This window comes from Erpetoichthys calabaricus, chromosome 2 (assembly GCF_900747795.2).
Source record: "Erpetoichthys calabaricus chromosome 2, fErpCal1.3, whole genome shotgun sequence".
Lineage (NCBI taxonomy): Eukaryota > Metazoa > Chordata > Cladistia > Polypteriformes > Polypteridae > Erpetoichthys > Erpetoichthys calabaricus.
The window spans coordinates 142967886-142989387 of record NC_041395.2 but is presented as its reverse complement, the minus strand read 5'-3'; the positions used below and the strand labels follow the sequence as shown (position 1 = coordinate 142989387).

Here is a 21502-nt window from a genome sequence, read left to right as displayed (position 1 = left end):
CATTTTTTAACATGGACATAGTCCCCCATGACATTCACGTGTTTTTTATTTGAGCATTAACTTTTCTAATGCAGACATGCTTTTCTGATGATCACATAAGTACCCTGCTGCATTTGAAGCTTACCTAGATGAAAGATGCTTTGATATTTTTTGTCAGTATTTCTTTGAACAGTCGAACATTTTAAATTTAATCAGTTTTACATTAGTTGTACTGTTGTATTTTTAAGGGTAGCAGTCTAGCCAATGATTGCATGCACTAAAAGATCACATTGTATGATGCAATCTGCAACAAATGTTTACATTTCTAGCCATGTTGCCTTGCATAACAGAAAACTTAACTGCTGATGCGTTTACATTCAGAAGCATTTGCCCACTGCAGTTTTATCACATAATGTATAATCTATACTTGTCACCAACCTGCAAAGATTGCCTTCTAAAGTGAAATACAAAACAACATGGAGAAATGACTTATACTACATTGGTCCTACACAACATATTTGATTTCAGCCAGTTGTTCATTACTTTTACCTTTCCTTTTATTATTTTACTTTTTTGCTGTTTTCCTTGTTTTTTTCCCTTTCTCCATTTTAGTATTTAGCACCTTTTCTTTATTGTTTATGCAATTTGTTTGGTTTTTTGCAAGATCAATGTTGTTTTCCTGCATTTGTGATAAAAATTATGTTTTATTGTTTCCATTCTATTCATGCTTTTTGTTCCATTTGGTCTTTCTACAATTTGGATTACTACAGTGACTTCCCTTGTTTATTGCCAAACTGCATATTTCACTTTTGTTTCTCCTGTGAATATGAATATCCAGTATCCAGTAATTGTGTTTTTTGAGCATCAGGAATTTGTTTTATCTGTGTTCAAGAGCAACCCTCACTTCTAGCTGGGATTTCAGTAACTAAGGTTGTGCCTGTACAATAATGTCTCAAAGCCTGAATTGGAGTTGGTGAAGAAGTCTGTTCCATTGTTGGAGCTATTTACATTACACAGTCTTAATTTGACCTGAATATTTATATGCACATTCATATAATGTACATGCTTTATGACTTAGTGACGCAAGTAAGATGTAAACATTTTTTCCCCTGCTAAGCTCTTCAATTTTCTTAATTCTATGAAAAGAGCATATTTTCTAAATATTATGAGTCAGCTCAGCCCAGGGAGTTATTAAGACTGTTGTTTCTTTGCTGCACCACTGATTGTTCGCTGTGTTAGCTGTGATTATGTTAATGAGTCACAAGCACAAAAATATAGCCACATCCTTGAACAAAAATCTGATCGGATATTTTAAACTCATGCTGGATATTGGCAATCAATACTGAGATATAATTCAGTAGCACATAAAGAAGTTGCCTATATCAGATCTCAAAAATTAGAAACCATGTGGTTTAAAACTCTGAATATGGTCACTTGAGAGTGGTAGTTTAAACATGGCCTTAAGGTTTCCACCAGGCCTTATTTAAACATGGTGATGGAGAACTGCCTGTCAACACTTCTTGTATATTTTTGGTGCTTATTTGGAAGTTTCAGTAGAGTGAGACAGAAGAGACAGGAGATTTTTTATTTGGATGGGCTGTTTATACTGGTTTTTGAAGTAAAATCAAAGAAAAAAGTGTTTCACTAACCCGTCTATTTTCATAGCTTTCTCTTAAGTTAAACCTTTTTTGGATTCGTTGATTTCTGTCAAAAAAATAAATATAACAACCATTAAAGGGAAACTAGATTACAGCACTTTAAACTGTTATGTCTGCATTGCAACCTGAATAATGCAATCCCTACATTTTTAATCTTCCCCCTAACAAAATATAAAAGCAACATAATTCAATCATTTTACTGTATAACCATAACCCCAAAAACCTGAAATGCGTTTGACAAGACAGAATATAAAAGTATGTTAGTGGGAAATCAGAAAGCTGCGGATCTTTTATGTTTTCCTGAAAACATTCTTCCATTTTTTTGTTGTTTGATGACAGCTATTCCAGCTTTCCAGTCATCTTCTAGCATACTACCATATACTTTACTCTTTAAACGCTTGAAGGTGCAATCTTATAAGCTAAGATGTCTGCTAAGATGCAACAGGAGGACTGCAAGAGCCATCTGATAGACAAAATTACCGAGACTGAGAAACGGTGGAATATGATGTCCAAAATCAAGGAAAGCCCTGACTGAAAGTGCTTTTTTTAATATAGAAAAACCAATGGAAAAAATCCACATGTTAAACAGTGTAGCTAGGCAACAACATATAATAGAAGCAGAAATTTGGCAATATTAAATAATTAATTTCAAGGTGAAATTATCTGGCTTAGGGTTATTTGGATATGCATGAAAAGAGTAAAAGAAGCTCCTTAAAATACCATCACAGAGGGAAAGTTTCTGGCAGTGATCTGTAACCATTTGAATGCAGCTTTAAGTTCTTTAGCCAGGCAGTAATGCTGATGTTTGATGTCAGATTAGTGATTATTCTAAAATTTGCCATCTTTAATTAACAATTCACAGCTGTGTTTCGTAACCTAGTTTTTGTGATAGTCTTTTAAAAATTATTTTAAATCTGTTTGGCAAAGCTAATACAGGACAATTTATACATGTTTTTTTTTTGTGTGTGGGTGAAATTCAGCCAAACAGAATAATCATTCCGTAATATACCATTGCACCAAAAGTTGTTATAAGTGTTATCATGATCAGAGTAATTAGATGTGTCTTACTTTAAATAATGTAAATTGGTGTTCACAAATTAAGAAAAAAGAAACAAAACACTCTGAAATGTTACAGAGATGCCCACAGAGATTGAAAATTGAATTTCTAAAGAGGAATTACTGAAATATTTTAGTGGCCCTGGAGTTGTTGCTGTAGTTAAAGCTTTTTGGTGCATTTTTAATTTTTTTTCTTATTTTCACAAGACATCATTGCTTCTGTGTGTGTGCTTTTTTCTCAGTATTCCTTGTAGTTGTAGTGTCTGCACCAAAACAAGTGCATAAGTTGGACCGAGTAGTTTTTGATTTCTTTAAAAAAAAATTTAATCTTCTGTTCCCTTGATACTTAATCATGAGGTTATGTTTAGGGTATTAAAAAGGGCAAAAATGGAGACAATATGCACGCAAAGCTGTTTAACATATGCATTTACATTTTTTCTTTTCCTCACACATAATAATCTTAATTTTGTCTGTTCTCCAGGTTACTCCATGAAAAGGGAAATTATATATCATGCATTTTTTGTTGATATTTTGCAGTGAATTGTTTTGTAATGTTTTTGCATTGTGCAATTCAGTAAACAGATGTTTACTGTATATTCTGAAAGAAAAATGCCCGATCTTTTCCTTGATGTACAGAACAGAAGTGTTGAATAAAGTATGATGATGCTATGAATAATTTAAAAACAATTACAACAGAGAAAAAGAATCATTTTTGTTTTCTACAATGTCAAAATTGTAAAACTGTATATATTAAGTTTGTGCATTTGGTAACAATTTATCTTTAGTGGTTCCTAAATAAATATGTTGTTCCGTTCATACTGCTTAGTATTTCAGCATGTGGCACTAAAAATAACAATCAAAGTTCATTTTTTGTAAAAATTAGTTACATTTTGTAAGCTATGGTGATGTAATTTATGCAGAGAACATAGAGAAACTCATTGTGCTGATATAAAAATTGTAAAATAAAAATGTCTGCCCTTTCAATTTGGGTTATGAATAGTGAGTGAAGTATAATGAAGTTATGGCCAACAGCCAAAACCAAGGCTGTAAAAGAAAAAGAGTAGACATTTAAGTATGCAAAGATTGGTATCTTTACTAAACAATTGTGGGACAATTACATCTTGCCTGAAAAATGGGCCTGAGTTGCCTTGAAAGCTTGCATATTGTAATCTTTTTAGATAGCCAATAAAAGGTGTCATCTTGCTTGACTTCTCACGACATTCATAATGGCTAAAAAGGTACAAAACCTGAGTAATACTGAGGGACAAACACCTAATAGTAGGGATGGGAAGTATGCTACTGTACATGCATACACGTCAGGACTGCAGAGCTCTGCAGAATGTGGTGAACACAGTACAGCAGATCACGGGCACACAGCTCCCTGCGATCCAGGACATCCACACTACACGCTGTCTCAGGAAAGTGAACCGTATCAGGCGGGACCCCAGCCACCCTGCACTGTCAGTGTTTACCCTCCTCCCATCTGGGAAGCGACTAAAGTCCAACCAGACGCGCACCTCCAGGTTCAGGAACAGTTTCTACCCAACTGCAATCAGACTCATGAACAATCAGTAACCTTGTGTCACCTCCACTGCTACCTGCACATATACTTCTGCCACTGTCTCTATTTATTCCTTGGATTCTGGATTTATTTATTTATACTCATTTATTTACTGTGTGTGGGGTTTTTTTTTTTGTCTATGTTCACTGTCTGCGGGGGCACATGCAAGCATTTCATTGTACATGGTACTTGTACTTGTACACATGACAATAAAGAATTGATTTGAATTGAATTAATACTACTACTACAAATGATAATATTACATTAATCATATTATTTGGCGTACTGTCCACACTAGCTCCTAGTGACAGAGAAATGAGTATACAAAAATTAATAAATAGATAATAAGTGTAATTTAAAAATTGCTGTTCTTATATTTTCACATGGGGATTGTTTGGTTATTCTTTATGTAGCGCAAGATGCATTATTCCTGCTTTCCTCCCAACCGTGGCATATAACAGCTTTCAGATCTTGTAAAGCCTACTGGACATCGGTTTCATTTTTGTTGGAAAATGTCTTTCAGAGATTGTGATATTGATACATTGGTATACCCTAGTATTGCTAGAACCATATAAACAGAACCATTTTCCTCTTGGCAGAACCCTTACCTGGAACAGGAATACCAGGACAGGTCTGTGACAGATCTGGGGCAAGTGTTTAATAATAAGCGCAGGGAAAAGGTAGGGATCAGGTATAATACCAGTCATACAGTATATTGGTAAATGGTAGACAGACTTGGGCAGAGCACACTTAGGCACTGTAAAATATTAGCTAGGCACTTGTTGGGAATGAATGGGAGATTACAAGGTACCTGATATATGTAATTAGACACACCATTACACCCAGTACTGACATGGAACCAGGCTTCTCAAACAGGAGTGTTTTTCTTTCTCTGGTTCTGGAGCTCCCCCTGACTAGCTCTTATTCATTTGCAGTATGCATAACTACACAAAAATGTTTTGTTATTCCAACTTCAAGTTGTTCAGGTTTCAGAAATATTACTTTGGAAATTAACAACTTTTTAGATTATCAAGTTCTCTTAGGTATGTTTACAGTGCTCAAAACGTTAGCAGGTGCTATGAAATTACTTTCTCATGTGACGAATAGTAAATGCAACAGCAAATATAAATGGCAAATTGTTATTTCTGCGATTAATTATCGATTGTGTATTTTGACAACTATGTTTAAACATGAATTTACTTAAGCACCAAAGTACTTTGGGACAAAGTTCATGATCAACTTTGTAACTGACTTGCCTATCTGAGGCTTTAAGTTCTGTGCATTTGTCCATCAAGAAGCCTTCAGTTGTCAGTTAGATCAGCTAAACAGATGAAGGGAGACCCAACCAGGTAATGAGGAAGCCCTTGGAATACTCATAGAACTAAATTAGACTCTGAAATCTGAAAGAGCTTCTACTTAATTGTGGGTTAGGCTCAGGATGTGGAATTTGAAAGGATTCTGTTACAGATCTCTATGGTAGAGATGACTGAAAGATGTCATTTTGGATGACAGAAGATCTGCTAGAGGCATCTTGTGAAAAGTGGTGCGGGTGTGGGGGGTTATAGATGAGTTGGTTCATATCTTTTTGGCCTTGTATTTGCAGAGTAAAGTTATATCTGCATTTCTGTCATTTATACATCCTCTTAAACTTAATTATGGGCCTTTGACAAAAGTAACTCTTACTGGCATTTTGATAAACAGAACAGGAAGGAACAGCCAAGGCCTGAAAGGTTTCTTGCTTGGTGACCTGAGAGATGCACCTAATCTAACGGTAATTTTCTGGTGTGCACTAGTGTAATTCAGAGAATAGAGCCGTCAAGTATTTGGTCTCATGAATAACAGAGTCTCCAACAAAATTTTGTTTAACTTAGTGATTGTTTCATGATTTTGTTTAGGAGTTTTTTTTTGTTCAGTATAATATTCATTTCCTGGGTAAAACATTTTATAACACATGAAAATTCATTTTTATGTGCTTATCATATATGTCTGCCTGTTGGTCTGCATGAAACAACTCGGCTTCTAGTGGAGGTATTTGATTGAAATTTAATTCCCTTATTATTGATAGAAATTTGTCAGTAAACTTCAGTTTTGGTTGGATTATCTCAAATCGAGCAGGTTTTGTCTATTTTTGAAATTTGTAAAAAATCTCTTTAAAATGCATTGTAAAATTTTCTAAATCATGTACTGAAAACTGTAAAATATTTGGTGCAAACTCAATTACTGATTAATTTATTGTTTTAAAATGATCTTGAATAATGTAATTTCATACTGTATATTTTGTATATTTTACTCTTTTATACATCCAATATACTGACAGCAAAACATACCCCACATGTGAGTCATTGAAATGCCACCAGAGTGGTATGCGTGTCAAGAAATATGATGTCACTTCAGCTGTTTGTGCAAACTTTTGCAACATCTATTTACTTCTCCCACTGCTAGAAGCTGTTCCAGGTAGGTTAAATGATCTTTGTAAAAAAAAAAAAAAAAAGAAATGCAAGAAAGGAAACCAAAAAGTTACGTAACTTATGTAGATATGAGTGGAAAAAGAAAAGAGCTCCCTAATTGTTGCTTTTATAAGTTAAACACGTGTGTGTGAGAGAACTCATATGAAGTAACAGAATTAAAGCACATGCCAAATGCTGGTAAGGCCACAGAAGAGGCTGCAAATGATCTGACTCTAAACAACCCAGAGCAAAGATTTAATACTTTTGCCAGTGTGAATTGGCACTGGTTTGTTAGAAAGAACAGTGAATTAAAATCTACTCAGTATTAACAATAAACTAAAAATAACCCCATGGCTGTATTATCTGTAGACTATATTGATAACAATCCTTTGCTGACACTTCAAGTTATCAGCAAAGGTCAACAATGACCTGCTATCCATCATGGTCTGTTGTGTTCAACGTTTTTAGTCTGAGATTTAATTATAGATTTTCACTCTCTAATTTAAAAAAAATTGTTTAGGAAATATTAACTACAATTAGCCATATAACCCTACCACAACCAAAAACTAACAATAGTAGATCAACTGATTCATTTGTTACATTGATTGTGTTAAGCTGTGGTGTTTATGAAAGCTATTTCAGTCATCAAAAGCCTCATTTAAGCTTGGTTTTAAACTACTTGTTGTAAAATACTAATAAACAAACATGTTTATTGTAAGCTACCAATCCAAATGTTTAATACACAGAAATGTGATATTTGTCTCTCTAATGGAGTAAATAATCAAAAATAAAAGAAGATACACTTTACAAAAATAGTTATCTAAGTCCCAGAACATACCTAAATGCTGTCATGCATGCAACTTTTAATTTGTTCTACTTCTGCCCATTCAAAACAATGCTTAATAGGCATGCTATGCATGTATAGCACATGTGTGTGAGGAAACATATATGCTGTAACAGGATTAAAGCATCTACAAAATTGCAGCAAGGCAGCAGAAGAGGCTGCAAATCATTTGACCCCACACATCCCAGGGCAAAGATTAGACACTTTTGCCAGCATGTATTGGCACTGGTTTCTTTAGGAAGAACAGTAATTCTGTGTCTCTAGCATTCAGTGTCCTGACATGTCTCTCAGCTGTGTGATGCTAGTTGCTGCTTGGTGATGGCCTGTCAGTATGCCAGTCTATGTAATTTTGAGCCTCAGTTGTTGAATATCCTAAGTTGTCTATAAAATCTCAAGAAAATCAACCAAACCCAGCTGTAGTGTACTGATTTTTACAGAGCATCCTTCTGAAAAAAATAATGTAGTTTGTACCTAATTGCATGTAGAAAAACTATACTTTCTTCTTTTAGCATCATTCAGCCCTGCTGTTAAAAGTACAACTTCCCTGAGTGTTTCTTGCTGATGCGTTTTGCATTTGGGCCTTCCTTTATTTTTATTTTTAACTGTTTTTCCTTTCTTAATTGTTCCCAGATTGCTACATTTCTACATTTCCCCCCCTCGGAGAATCTAGTTAAAAGCAAACAAAAGCAGGAATTGTGCATTAAGCTCTTTAATGTTCCTGCCACATCTCTGTCGTAAACAAAGCCTCATTAAGATCCTCGTTTTTGATGTCTAATCTGCTATAAAAATGCAAGGCGAAGGAATATAAATTGGACAAAAAGTGGAAATTAGTGACAAGTTGGCACCTGCATGAGATGATAAGCCTGTTCAACAGTGTGAAAGATATGCTGTTTTTTAACTTTTTTGGACGGCTCTCCGATTTAATACACAAATTCTGGGATGGTTATTTTTTATGATGATTGACTGCTGCCAGTCCCACATTATTTTACTTTATTTATTTTGAAGACATGTCTTTTTAATAGAATCTAGGACTTCTCACACTAAAGCCTTCTCTTTTTCTTTCTCTGTCAGCTCATTAGTGAGGTAGCCTGACTGTGGTGTGGGACTTTAATTTCCTGTGTGACTGCTGATCCCATTAACATCAAGAAATAGCCTTATCTAGGTAGGCAGGGGTTTTAAGATAAACTGCACCTACAATTGCTCTCTTTCTACATTCTACTTGAAGCTTCAGAAAATGGAAAAACATGGAACATAATGTTTAATGGACTAAAGAAAAGGAAAAAAGCTTCTAAAAGGCAGTTTAGTGTTTTGAAACAAGAAAAAGCCTCTGGCAGGTGGTTGTTGACCCATGCTTTAAGTGAAAATTTATTGATGTTATGACAGACAGAAGAAGAAGAATGCTAGCTGATACAAGAAAAAGAAGGGCGATGAGAACCTTGTCTTCTCCCACCCAGAGACAGCAAGATTCCTAGCTACTATTTGCACCACTAATCTGCACATTTTTTTTTATATGGTGCCTTTCATGACAAGAGTGAGAAACTAAAAAATTGCTCTCATTAATTGCAGTGAAGAAGTGGCATTATATGCACTTTGATATTTATATATAGGGAATTAACAGTATTATTAATGTAAAAGAAGACATTTTGGGTGAGAGTTTTTATTTCTTCATCTTGTGACTACGTGCTTGTGCAGTGAGCTGGCAAAAAGGGGCCATGATAAAAGGGATAATATAGAAATACTAAGGAAGAAGATGTGTGCAGCCAAAGCTTTCCTGAACAGGGAAGGTCCACACTGGTGGCAGGTGATTTACTTCAAGTACCAGAGTTGTTAAACAGTGGACAGAGGATAGTTCATACTTTAGGATCTATGGTAATTGTATTTCAGGTTAGTGGAACTGTGGAAGCAATGGTTAGATGAACACACAATGTGGAGACAGTTGTTAAATGGCCATGTGTTTAGAATGAAAGGATCATGGTAGGAAGCAGAAGGCTAGTACTTTCAGTCTAACTGGTATCAGCAGTAGGCTCTGGGGTAGACCAGGTTTGTCTTGCTACAGGCTTTAAAGGATAGATAGTCATTCTATCCCCAGTTATGTCTTGCTCTTTAGCAATGTATTGCAGCCCAGTGAGGCAGCATTATCTGGGGGATCTACATACAGCTCTGGGGAAATGGCCTTAGATCTTCCTTTCTGGCTTCTAAAATGATTGATGAGCTGAGCTTGCATTGTAAGTAGCCTGTGAATTACATTTCTAGTTTTTTTTCATTTTGTGTTAACACTTGTTCTTCCTATTGCATTTACCCTGTGTAGTAAACAAATTTTAGATAAAGAGGTTGTTTTTGAGACTGTTCTGATTTAGAATAACACACAAAAGTACCCCCCATCATACACAGAAATTCAGTTTTTGATTTGAGAAGTTTATTAAAAAACATAAGGCATATGTATTTTGCTTTAAAACGTGTCTTCTTCATAGACTTCTCCAAGGTGTGAAATATGGGGTGTCCCAGGGAGTCTGGGACCACTCCTAATTAACCTGGCAGACCTCTGAATGACTGAAAATCAATACTGTGGCAGGGTCCCTGAATTTTTATACATGTTATAGTGTTATACATCATTTGGGCCACATAGGCTTAGATGCTTAAGTGTATGGTGACAGCTTGCATAAAAGAGAAGCATATCCTTTAAATCAAGAAGATTCAAGAAAGTGGGCAGAGACTTTCATAAAAACTTATAATTTTTTTCTGCTTGCCAGTGTGGGGAAATCATCTCAGAAATTATGAAGAGTTAGATGGCAATTGCCGATACTGTGATAGCAAATGTGTTCAGGATGATGGCAATATGGGGGTAGACGTTTCTTGCTCCCAGCTCTTATTCTTTTATTCTAGAGGCATTTCTTGTTACCTATAAAAACAGGAAAAATTAAGTCATCTTAGAGTACGGTGTTGCTGTTTATTGTTCAAACAACAAACAAGCCCATTATTGTGATGAACCTGTGGCAATGCTACAGAGAGGACATCAGTTCCCAGTAGTCAGGAGAGGTGTACTATAAAGGGAGTCAAGATCAGAATTCAGAGGGAATGGATCAGAGTGGAGCTGCAGTACTCTTTCATACATACTGTAGTTTATTATGTGTCTTGAAAACTGGACGTTCCTTGTGATGCTGGTAATAACTACTAGTCAGTGTGGCATTTTTCTTATCTGTTATGTACTGTATATCTACACTGACAGCATTCTCTTAATATTATTAAACTAGCCATGCCCCACAGCTCCGCCCGTGTAGTAGTGAAAAAGGACAGTGAGGAGAGCCCTCCCCGGCTGCCCACTCATGACGTCATGCTTCACCTCCCCTTGGCCTGCAGCCTCTGTTTCGGATATATCGCTCCTGCAAGCAAACTACGATTCTTAGCGTAATGAGAGAAGTCACAAAATCAAACAGAATGTTCAGGCAAATTATAGAAAAAAACCTGATCTAAATCCGTTAAGTAGTTCTCATGTTCGCTAGCTGAGTGGAGGTAAGGTACACACCCCAAGGTAAGGCCCCCCCCTCCCCTTGGCCCACTGCGTGTCTCTCAGATTCATGCAATAAATTAGTACCGCAAGCAAACTATGATACATAGCGAAATGAGAGAAGTCGCAAAATCAACCAGCATATTATAGAAAAAAACCCGATCTAAATCCGTTAAGTAGTTTTCTCGTGAAAAGCGGACAGACATAAAGACAGATGTTGGATTTTATATATATATATATATATATATATATATATATACTATATATATATATTATATATATATATATATACTGCGGTGGGTTGGCACCCTGCCCAGGATTGGTTCCCTGCCTTGTGCCCTGTGTTGGCTGGGATTGGCTCCAGCAGGACCCCCGTGACCCTGTGTTCGGATTCAGCAGGTTGGACAATGGATGGATGGATATATATATATATATATATATATATATATATATATATATATTGTGGTACCCGGATGGGGGTGGTACCTGGCTGGGACACCCGAGAAGATCGGAGGAAGGCTTATGCCTCCTCCAGACCACGAGGGGGCGACCCGCCCTGGTTTTATTGGGGGCCACGGGTACAGGGCTTGGAAGCTCAACCCTGTAGGGACCCGTGGTCACCGCCAGGGGGACCCCAATACCTGGAGGATCCTGGACCTCAGCACTTTCGCCACACCAGGAAGTGCTTCTGGGGAAACAGCTGGCACTTCCGCCACACTGGGGCGTGTCGGTGGGAGATTGCCGGGAACACACCTGGAGCACATCTGGGTGCTTATTTAAAGGGGCCGCCTCCCTTCAGAGATGGACTTGAGTCGGGTGGAAGAAGGACAAGTTTCTGAAGGAGAGAAGGAGGCGGTCTGAAGACACACAGAGAGAAGGCACTGTGTTGGCCTGCACTGTGGGGTATTGGGGTTTGTGTGAGTAAATTGTAAATATGGTACGCCTCGATAAATGTGTGTGGGGTGATTTAAACATGTCTGCCTGTCTGCGTCCGGGTCATATTCCACAATATATATATATATATATATATATATATATATATATATATATATATATATATATATATATATACTGTATAGATAGATAGATAGATAGATAGATAGATAGATAGATAGATAGATAGATAGATAGATAGATAGATAGATAGATAGATAGTGTCACAGGTGGCTGGGGTGGTACCCGGCCGGGACTCCCAGGAGGTCCGGAGGAGGGCTTATGCCTCCCCCAGACCACATGGAGGGCGACCGCCCTGGTGGCTATGGGGACCACAGGTACAGTGCTTTGAAGCTCAGCCCTGTAGGGGCCCATGGTCACCGCCAGGGGGCACTCCAATGCCTTTGGAGCCCTGGCCCTCAGCGCTGGGGGGGAAGAGGATCTGGGACACCTGGAGTGCTTCCGGGTGCACAGCCGGCACTTCCACCACACTGGAGACTGCCGGCGGAAGATTGTCGGTAGGCACCTGGAGCACATCCAGGTGTGTATAAAAGGGGCCGCCTCCCTCCATTCGAGGGCTGGAGTCGGGTGGAAGAGGACGGAGCTCGGAGGAGAGGAGTGGAGGCGGTCAGAAGAAGAGGCATTGTGAAAGGGCCTGGATTTTGGGGTGATTGGTGCTGCGGCACTGGGGTGCGTGATCACTTTTGTAAATAGTGTAAATAAAGTGTGTGTGGTGGTTTAAACATGTCTACCTATCTGTGTCCTGGCTGCTTTCCACAATAGATATTCTAAAGTGCCAGAGGAAGATTTCTTTGTTCAGCTAACTCTGGAAAAGTAGCAAAGACCTGCTAAATACAATGGATTAATTCACCCATGCTTCTTGCCCATATTGAGGTACTATATGGTTGGAAGAGTAAGTTGGCCCTCTCACTGTTAAATTAGTACATACTTTACATTAAACCAGAATTTATGTGGACATAAATCTTGTACAGCACACATACCTCAGTACCATGTTGTCTCTATTCATGTGAATCAGCATAGTGCATTGTAGATTCACGGGAAGCCAAAGCATATACCAAAAGAAGAAAGATAAATGTATTGTTAAATCTATTCTTTAATTGTTCAAACATGCTTGTTGCTCTATAAGATCACTGTAGGCCTGGGCTTGTCACCAAAAAATTCCATGTAAGGCAGGAATCAAATTTATCACAAGGCATGTTTATTAGTTGGGGTTTAATTTAGAGTCATTAACAGCCTAATAGGTCTTTGAGATGTTGGAGAAAAGCAGAGCAGTTGGAGAAAATCTAAGCAGAAATGGAGAACATGCAGATGTCAGAAAGAAAGTGACAACTTTAGTCAATTTCCTCTCACAACAGCACTAGTCCCTGCTCATCATTTATTCCTCTCATCTCTACATTTGGCCCATGATACTCATCTTCTCTGTTTGTAACATTTTAAGGTGCTTGAATCATGGCTGGTTGCCCTTCTGCATTTTATGATACTTTTGATTAAGTTTTCCCAATGCATTACTTTCTTACACATTAATGAAGGTCAGATTGATTCTGAAATTTCGTAGTTAATATTATTAATTTCCATTGTGGGCACTTTTTGTCAGCAATTTGAGTTTTCATTCATTTTTTTTCACAACCTGCTTTAGCCTTTATGGAGTAACAATGAGCCAAAGACTGTCCCAGTAGGTTTAGGTGCCAGTTCTGTTTTGGATGCCAGCTCATTGCTAGGCATACAAACACACCCAGTCATTCATAGTTTCACAATATAGCATTACCAGTTGAAGCAACATGCCTACAGTATCTTTGGAGTATGAGAAATATAAGAAGACTAAACAAAAATCTCATGTAGTCTGTAGGAGAATGGACATACAGTACATGACATGAATTTTACCTTGTCAGTATTGAGCAAACAATTCTTTTTTTTATATATTTAGATAGTAGATAGATAGATAGATAGATAGATAGATAGATAGATAGATAGATAGATAGATAGATAGATAGATAGATAGATAGATAGATAGATAGATAGATAGATAGATAGATAGATAGATAGATTTTTTGTTTCATTTTACAGCATGTCAGAAGATGTTATGCTCTTGCATAAATGACAGACAGACAGACAGACAGACAGACAGACAGAGAGACAGAGAGAGAGAGAGATAGATAGATAGATAGATAGATAGATAGATAGATAGATAGATAGATAGATAGATAGATAGATAGATAGATAGATAGATAGATAGATAGATAGTGTGGAACGAGCCCCAGACACAGACAGGCAGACATGTTTTTAAGCACCACCACACGTTTATTTACACAGTCCTAGTTACAATTCTTGTGCCACAAACCCCAATCTCCCCCAAAGTCGAGGCCAACCACACTATGCCACATCTTCGGACCACCTCCTTCTCTCTCTTCTCTGACCTCGTCCTTCTTCCACCCAACTCCAGCCTCGAATGAAGGGAGGCGGGCCCCTTTTATCTCCCACCCGGACACGCCCCAGTGTGGCGGAAGTGCCGGCTGTCTCCCTGGAAGCACTCCGGGTGTCCCCTCCTCTTCTTTCCCCCAGCACTTCCGCCACGCCACACCACACCATGGGACGCCCCCTGGCAGTGACCACAGGCCCCTACAGGGTTGAGCTTCCAAGCCCTGTACCCGTGGCCCCCCAATACAACCAGGGCGGTCGCCCCCCTCATGGTCTGGAGGAGACATGAGCCCTCCTCCTGTCTTCCTGGGTGTCCCGGCCGGGTACGAACCTCAGCCGGGTGTCACAATAGATAGATACTTTATTAATCCCAAGGGGAAATTCACATACTCCAGCAGCAGTATACTGATAAAGAAAGAATATTAAAGAGTGATAAAAAATGCAAGGTAAAAAAGACAATAACTTTGTATAATGGTATCGTTTACCCCCCCAGGTGGAATTGAAGAGTCTCATAGTGTGGGGGAGGAACGATCTCCCCAGTCTGTCAGTGGAGCAGAACAGTGACAGCAGTCTGTCGCTGAAGCTGCTTCTCTGTCTGGAGATGATACTATTCAGTGGATGCAGTGGATTCTCCAAGATGGACAGGAGCCTGCTGAGCTCTGCCACAGATGTCAAACTGTCCAGCTCCATGCCTACAATAGAGCCTGCCTTCCTCACCAGTTTGTCCAGGCATGAGGCGTCCTTCTTCTTCATGCTTTCTCCCCAGCACACCACTGCGTAGAAGAGGGCACTCGCCACAACCGTCTGATAGAACATCTGCAGCATTTCATTGCAGATGTCGAAGGATGCCAGCCTTCTAAGGAAGTATAGTCTGCTCTGTCCTCTCTTGCACATAGCATCAGTATTGGCAGTCCAGTCCAATTTATCATCCAGCTGCACTCCCATGTATTTATAGGTCTGCATCCTCTGCACAAAGTCACCTCTGATGATCACGGGGTCCAGGGGGGGCCTGGGTCTCCTAAAATCCACCACCAGCTAATAGGTTTTGCTGGTGTTCAGGTGTAGGTGGTTTGAATCGCACCATTTAACAAAGTCCTTGATTAGGTTGCCTGTACTCCTCCTGCCCACTCCTGATGCAGCCCTCGATAGCAGTGTTGTCAGCGAACTTTTGCATCTGGCAGGACTCCGAGTTGTATTGGAAGTCCGATGTATATAGGCTGAACAGGACCGGAGAAAGTACAGTCCCCTGCAGCGCTCCTGTGTTGCTGACCACAATGTCAGACCTGCAGTTCCTGAGACGCACATACTGAGGACTGTCTGTAAGATAGTCCACGATCCATGCCACCAGTATTGAGTATTGAGCAAACAATTCTTTTTTTATATATTTACCATTACAATAGTGACGTTGTGGTCTATACCATTTTATGCACCTGTTCTGACATTAGATGTACCTAGGTAATTGCTATACATGCCACATGAAGAAGAACCATTGCTTTGAAGTTTTAATGGCATCCAAACTTTATGATAAGAAAAGGAAGACTTTATGTGAAAGTTAATTTCTTAAGCAAAATACTTTTGATTCAGAATCTGGTCTTGACTTAGCTTTGTTTAACATTTTTGAGTTTACTATTTTTCCTGTGAACTTTGGTTACCGATTTCTGTTCTTTGTGTACTGATGTCTGCTATTTTTTAAGATCCGTCTGATATGCCCTTAAAACAAAACAGCTAGTCTCTGACACTCTCCCTACACCTTGTGTGTCAGGACTTACTTGAAAATTTCTCCATGGTTATTACAAAATCCAGGTTACATTAACTGTGCCATTATATTAACCATTGTTATACCATGTCACATTGTTTTCTCTTATTTTCTTTAGATTATTTAGATTACCTCCACATTGAGTCTAATTTACAGAATTAAAAAATGCCTTATGATTTTATTGGCCTTGATATGTTCCTACCTTTTTCATGTTTTGTAAAATGTGTTCAAATTGAACAAAATCTATGTAGACACATTCATGACTTCTCATAAAGTCAAATTCTTGAGACATTCTACTTCAAGTATACTTATTCAAAATATTTGCCTTAGGAATTGCATTAGTATTTGTGAGTGGTAACCAAGACAAACAGGGGGAGTGGCCAAGCATGATAGAGTCCATGATAGTACAGATTTTAGTGAATGAAACAGGGCATCTCAGGCTTGGTGGGGGTAGGTCAGTTATGGCAATTCCATGCAGTCCCAGTATTTTAATGGGAAAACTGGCTGATCATGTGTTCACTTAAGAGGTCTGCATGGTCCTGATATTAAAGCCTGAACCTGAGACCCTGTGACCCAACCTGACCCTGCCCGACTGAGCTAGCAAGTATGAAGCCTGAACCCAACATCATAATGTTCTCACTGACCACGATTTACTTTGCATACTCTTAGCTGCTTTTGACAGCTGGCATACTAGAACTGTTTGCTTCACATATTCCACTAAGGCCTTCGCTGCCAGCAATGTTTCTGCAATTTTTGGGACAATATCTGAAAGCTTGTTAACATCTAGTACAGGTTTGAGAAAGGCGTTATATACATGATCCTGGCAGTAGATTGGATTTAGAGAGAAAGTTTATGGAGCAGAGAGCAGAAATTGGGAGTATAGACTGGGGCAGGGAACAGGAGGTATGGTAATTGGGAGTGGATGGCGCTAAAGGAGGAAGTTGCTGAGCATTCAGAGAGCAGAAGCAGTCAGAGGTCTTCAAGGGTCATTCTACAGCTTGGGCATTTTAAAAGATTGACCGTGCATGTCCATGTCCCGGCTCTCTCTGCACATACCTGGTTGTTGGGTGAGTAGGGGTGGAGAAATGGAGATAAGCACTGATGCTCAAGAGAGAGAAGCATCTAAATGTATCTTTTTGATGTTAAAAATCCATTTTATTTTTCCATTTATTGATTACTGATTTTAACTCCCTTGTTTTTATCAGAATATTTATTGGATAATTTATTTAAAAAAAGAAGCTGCACTGCACTTTGTTTTGGACACATTATTGTGTGGAATGAGAAGCACAATGCACTTTGCACTAGCCTTTGTGTGTGTGTCCTCATAGCACTAGTCCATCTCGGCACATGACTATCGATGCCTGGGTTCAAGAAGATGACGCCAGCTGCAGGGAACCCAGGCATGACAGTGGACCCTATCACAGAGTCTGCTCTATTTTTTGTTAAGGAACTAAGACATTGGTCAAAAGGGACACTTGCATTTACTATTCCAATGATGTCAAGGAATCCCAATAATCATAATCACAATCGTTATTTCTGTTCCAGCAAAATTCATGAATATAACAAAAATAAATTTTTATCCTAACCTTCCGTCAGCAGTAACACCTGTACCACATGGAACATGATGTATAAATTCCTACTTTTGCACGACAATCTTTATTCTGTAGTAACTCATTCAGAGGTAGATAATACTTCAGGTGACAATGAAAAATTTGTCCCAACATGTTCAAGTAATGAGCCACAGGTATTCATTCAGGATGAGCTTAATGATTTAGTAAATTATCTAGGCCTTCCCAAAGTTGATGCAGAGCTCTTGGAATCCAGATTGAAACAAGAAGTTATTACATCCAGACTCAACCTTTGGTACCAAAATACAGAAGAAGCATCCGCAGCATATTTCAAGAAAGATGGATCCATGGTTTACTGCAGTGACACTAGTGACCTAGTGCAGAAACTTAGCAGAGATTACATTTCAGAAGAATGAATACTATTTACATACTAATGTAAAATAAATCTAAAAAGAGTAATAAATATACTGTACATCAATACCTGTTGCTCATTCTGTGCAGTTGAAAGAAACCTATGATCTCTTCTCAAGAAAATGGCCTACAATGAGCACCGTAGGTTCATATATGGGGATCTGAAAGTTCTGTGTATCCTACTGGTCAGCAGTGGGGCATACCAAATTCCAATGTATTCTCTGTGAGAGGGACAGTAGAGCCAAGAATTTTCATTAGGCTCAGAAGGAATGACCAGGTACAAAAAAGTTACAACATAGTGCCAAAAACATCACCAGACCTAGCCAGGTAAAGGACCACCATTTCAAATTGAGCTTGGATTAATGAAGGTGTTTTTCAAAGCCCTCTCAAAAGATACAAACCTGTTTGATGTATTTGTGATGAACGTTTCCAGGTTTATCTGACGCTAAATTGAAAGAGGGCATTTCTGCTGCACCTGATATTAGAAAACTGATTCCTGAGGCAGAATTTGATGATGTGAAGAATGACCTGGTACAAGAGACTCATGTATCATTCAACAATGTAATTCCAAAGTTTTTTCGGTAACAGTAAAGATCCAAATTGGAATTATTTCCCTGACAATTTTGGAAAAATGAATGAATAGTAGTGTGAAAGATTCCATCACGATATCAAGGGCATGGAAAGAAGGTGCCAGAGACGTTGGGATGTGATTATAATGGTGGACAACTACTGGACGAATAGGGACACACTCTAATGACAGTATACCAAGCAAAGTTTTGGATAAAAAAAAAAACTACATTGTTTACATGTATAAATTGTGTAATTTGTTACATTTTAATTAAATTACTTTTCATTTTTGTACATGTTGGCATGTTGGAAAGATTCTAATTATATATTTTATTGTGTTCATGAATACAAATAAAAATAACTGTTTACAATTAAAACTGCTTTTTATGAGTTTAATTTTGTAGACATATGAATAGATGTATGAATCTTTGTAATTTGACTAAAGGCCTTGAACAACTTTCAGAATGTTTTACATATACGTATTATGCAAGTTGTTTAGACATTATCTGTAATAAGTTAGGATTTGCGTGAAAAGTTTGGGATGGTAGACCAAAGTATGTTGCATTTCTGAGACTGACAGAAGGATATCTCTTGATAGGGGTCTAGTATAGAAATACAGATGTCTACATTCTCAGTTTCTGGTATTATACAATAAATAAATCCCAGGACTGCAGACTTGTTCATATTTATGTGTAAACTGTCCATTATGCAGATTTACTGACCAAATGTAGGCTTGCAAGTAAATGATGCTTAAATCATGAAAAGGAACATAACAAACAATGAAACATGCAGAAAATAATCAGATCGGCAAATACAAAGAGTACCAGATGGCTGACTAAACATTCTTTTAATTTGAACAGTATGTTCATTTTCTATGTAGTAGATCATGTCTGCATATTTTCTAGATTTTATTTGACATGTGGAGCAACCACAGGATAGAATGGCATTTTACCTTGGAATCTATTTAAGCATCCTTGTTCATGGGATTTGATTCCACCCTTTCTTTTTATTGCCAGCTTCTAGACTAAAAGATATTCTCATTTTCATTGAAGACTCCAAAAATTTCTCCATTAGAACTTGTGCGTGTTTGTAAGATTTTGCAATAGAGTGACATCAAAATAATAGTTCTTCTTTCATGAAAAGGTATGCACAGTGCATATATTACATTATAAGCATTTGCACATCACAGAGAACTGATAATGTATTAAGACTGCCTTTGTGTAATAGTTGTATGCTGTATCCATGTATATAAGGATTTCCCCCTGTTAAATAGGATTTAGTCACGTAGCCCCAAGACATACAGTAATGTGGATGAGTGAGTTTGGGTGGGAGCAGCTCACTCTTTGCATGAAACTTTGCCACATGCTCATGATATCTTTGACACTGTACTTAAAATGCTGTTCTCAGAGGAACCTGCATGAATATATAAAGGAAAAAAAATCAGTATGGAATAATACATCCAGTACTTTCATGTAAATTTCACTTTAGTGATACTGTGGGAAATCATTCAATGGAAGAATTTACACTTTAATAGTACTGTACCAATTGTACTGTAAAATAATATATATGAGTAAATTAACTTACTGTACATGTATTATATACATAAATAAATGTAGAGTAAAATGAACAGGAAATTGAATGACATGAACAACTTAAATACAGGGTGGGGCAGAAATAACTCCCACATTTCAAAGGGGGATTGAAAAAAAAATGGTCAGAGGTATCACTAAAAACTTTTTATTCCCAAATGTAGATATAAAAAAGGTTTTTTTACTTTAAGTTTTAAAAATTATATCGTCCAAATGGTGGCCTTGACGGCTGATAAACATTTGGAGCCATTCTTGGAAGTTTTCCATCACTCTCACTAGCATGTCGGGCGAAATTCCTTCAATATCTTCTTGAATGGCCTCCTTTAGTTGGTCCAAGAACCGAGGACGATGTTTGGAAAACCTCGGCCTTGAGGTACCCCACAGAAAAAAGTCACAGGACTTAAATCAGGCGAGTGCGGTGGCCATGGTCTGGAACACTTTCATTAGCACATAAACCAAACTGCGTGTGAAACACCCTCTGCGTTGCAGTTACAGATTTGCCATTTTTGAAAAAACCCTCGACTACAAAGCCTCGATGCTCACCCGACCACGGCATGGTGACGACTAAAAACTTTATTATGTACCCTACCTAACGGAACGGATCGCACCCCACTACCTGCTTTGGGGACCCCACAGTGATTTTTCGAAATGTGGGAGTTATTTCTGCCCCACCCTGTAATAATTAATTTGGAACTAAACACATTGGGTCAAATGAAGTAAACAAGCTGCACAGATAGACAGATTGGTACAGGGGTTGTCAACATTAACCTTTGCAGATCTAGATGTGTATGTGTGTTTTTTGTGTACATTTATTTATTTTCATCATCCAACATGTGATCCGATACGACAAACAAGCTGTCATCTATGTTCACTTATAAATTTCTTTGAGTGTGTGTTAGTGTGTGCTTGCCTCTGTGTATGTGTACATGTACACTTAAATAAATTATGTATCTCTATGTTATGTTTTTGTGGAAGAATTTTAGAACTAGTCAAATATTTACTGTGTCGTTGCTATTAGTTTCACTTTCGTACACAAGTACAACACAAGACAATAATCTATATTGCTTTAAATTTAGAAAGATAGAAGTCTGAATAATTTATAGATATAAAAAAACAGAATGATTATTTAATCCAGCTAGCATGCAGCTGACCAAATGTCTCAACCAGATACTTTTTAAAAATTCTTTACAAA

General features: G+C 38.0%; 1 protein-coding gene across 2 annotated transcripts in view; it reads left to right on the top strand.

Annotated features, from left to right (window-relative positions):
• LOC114646412 (inactive N-acetylated-alpha-linked acidic dipeptidase-like protein 2) overlaps nucleotides 1–21502 on the top strand; it is a 1943185-nt gene that overhangs the window by 1333080 nt on the left and 588603 nt on the right. The gene's annotated exons all lie outside the window — the stretch shown is intronic.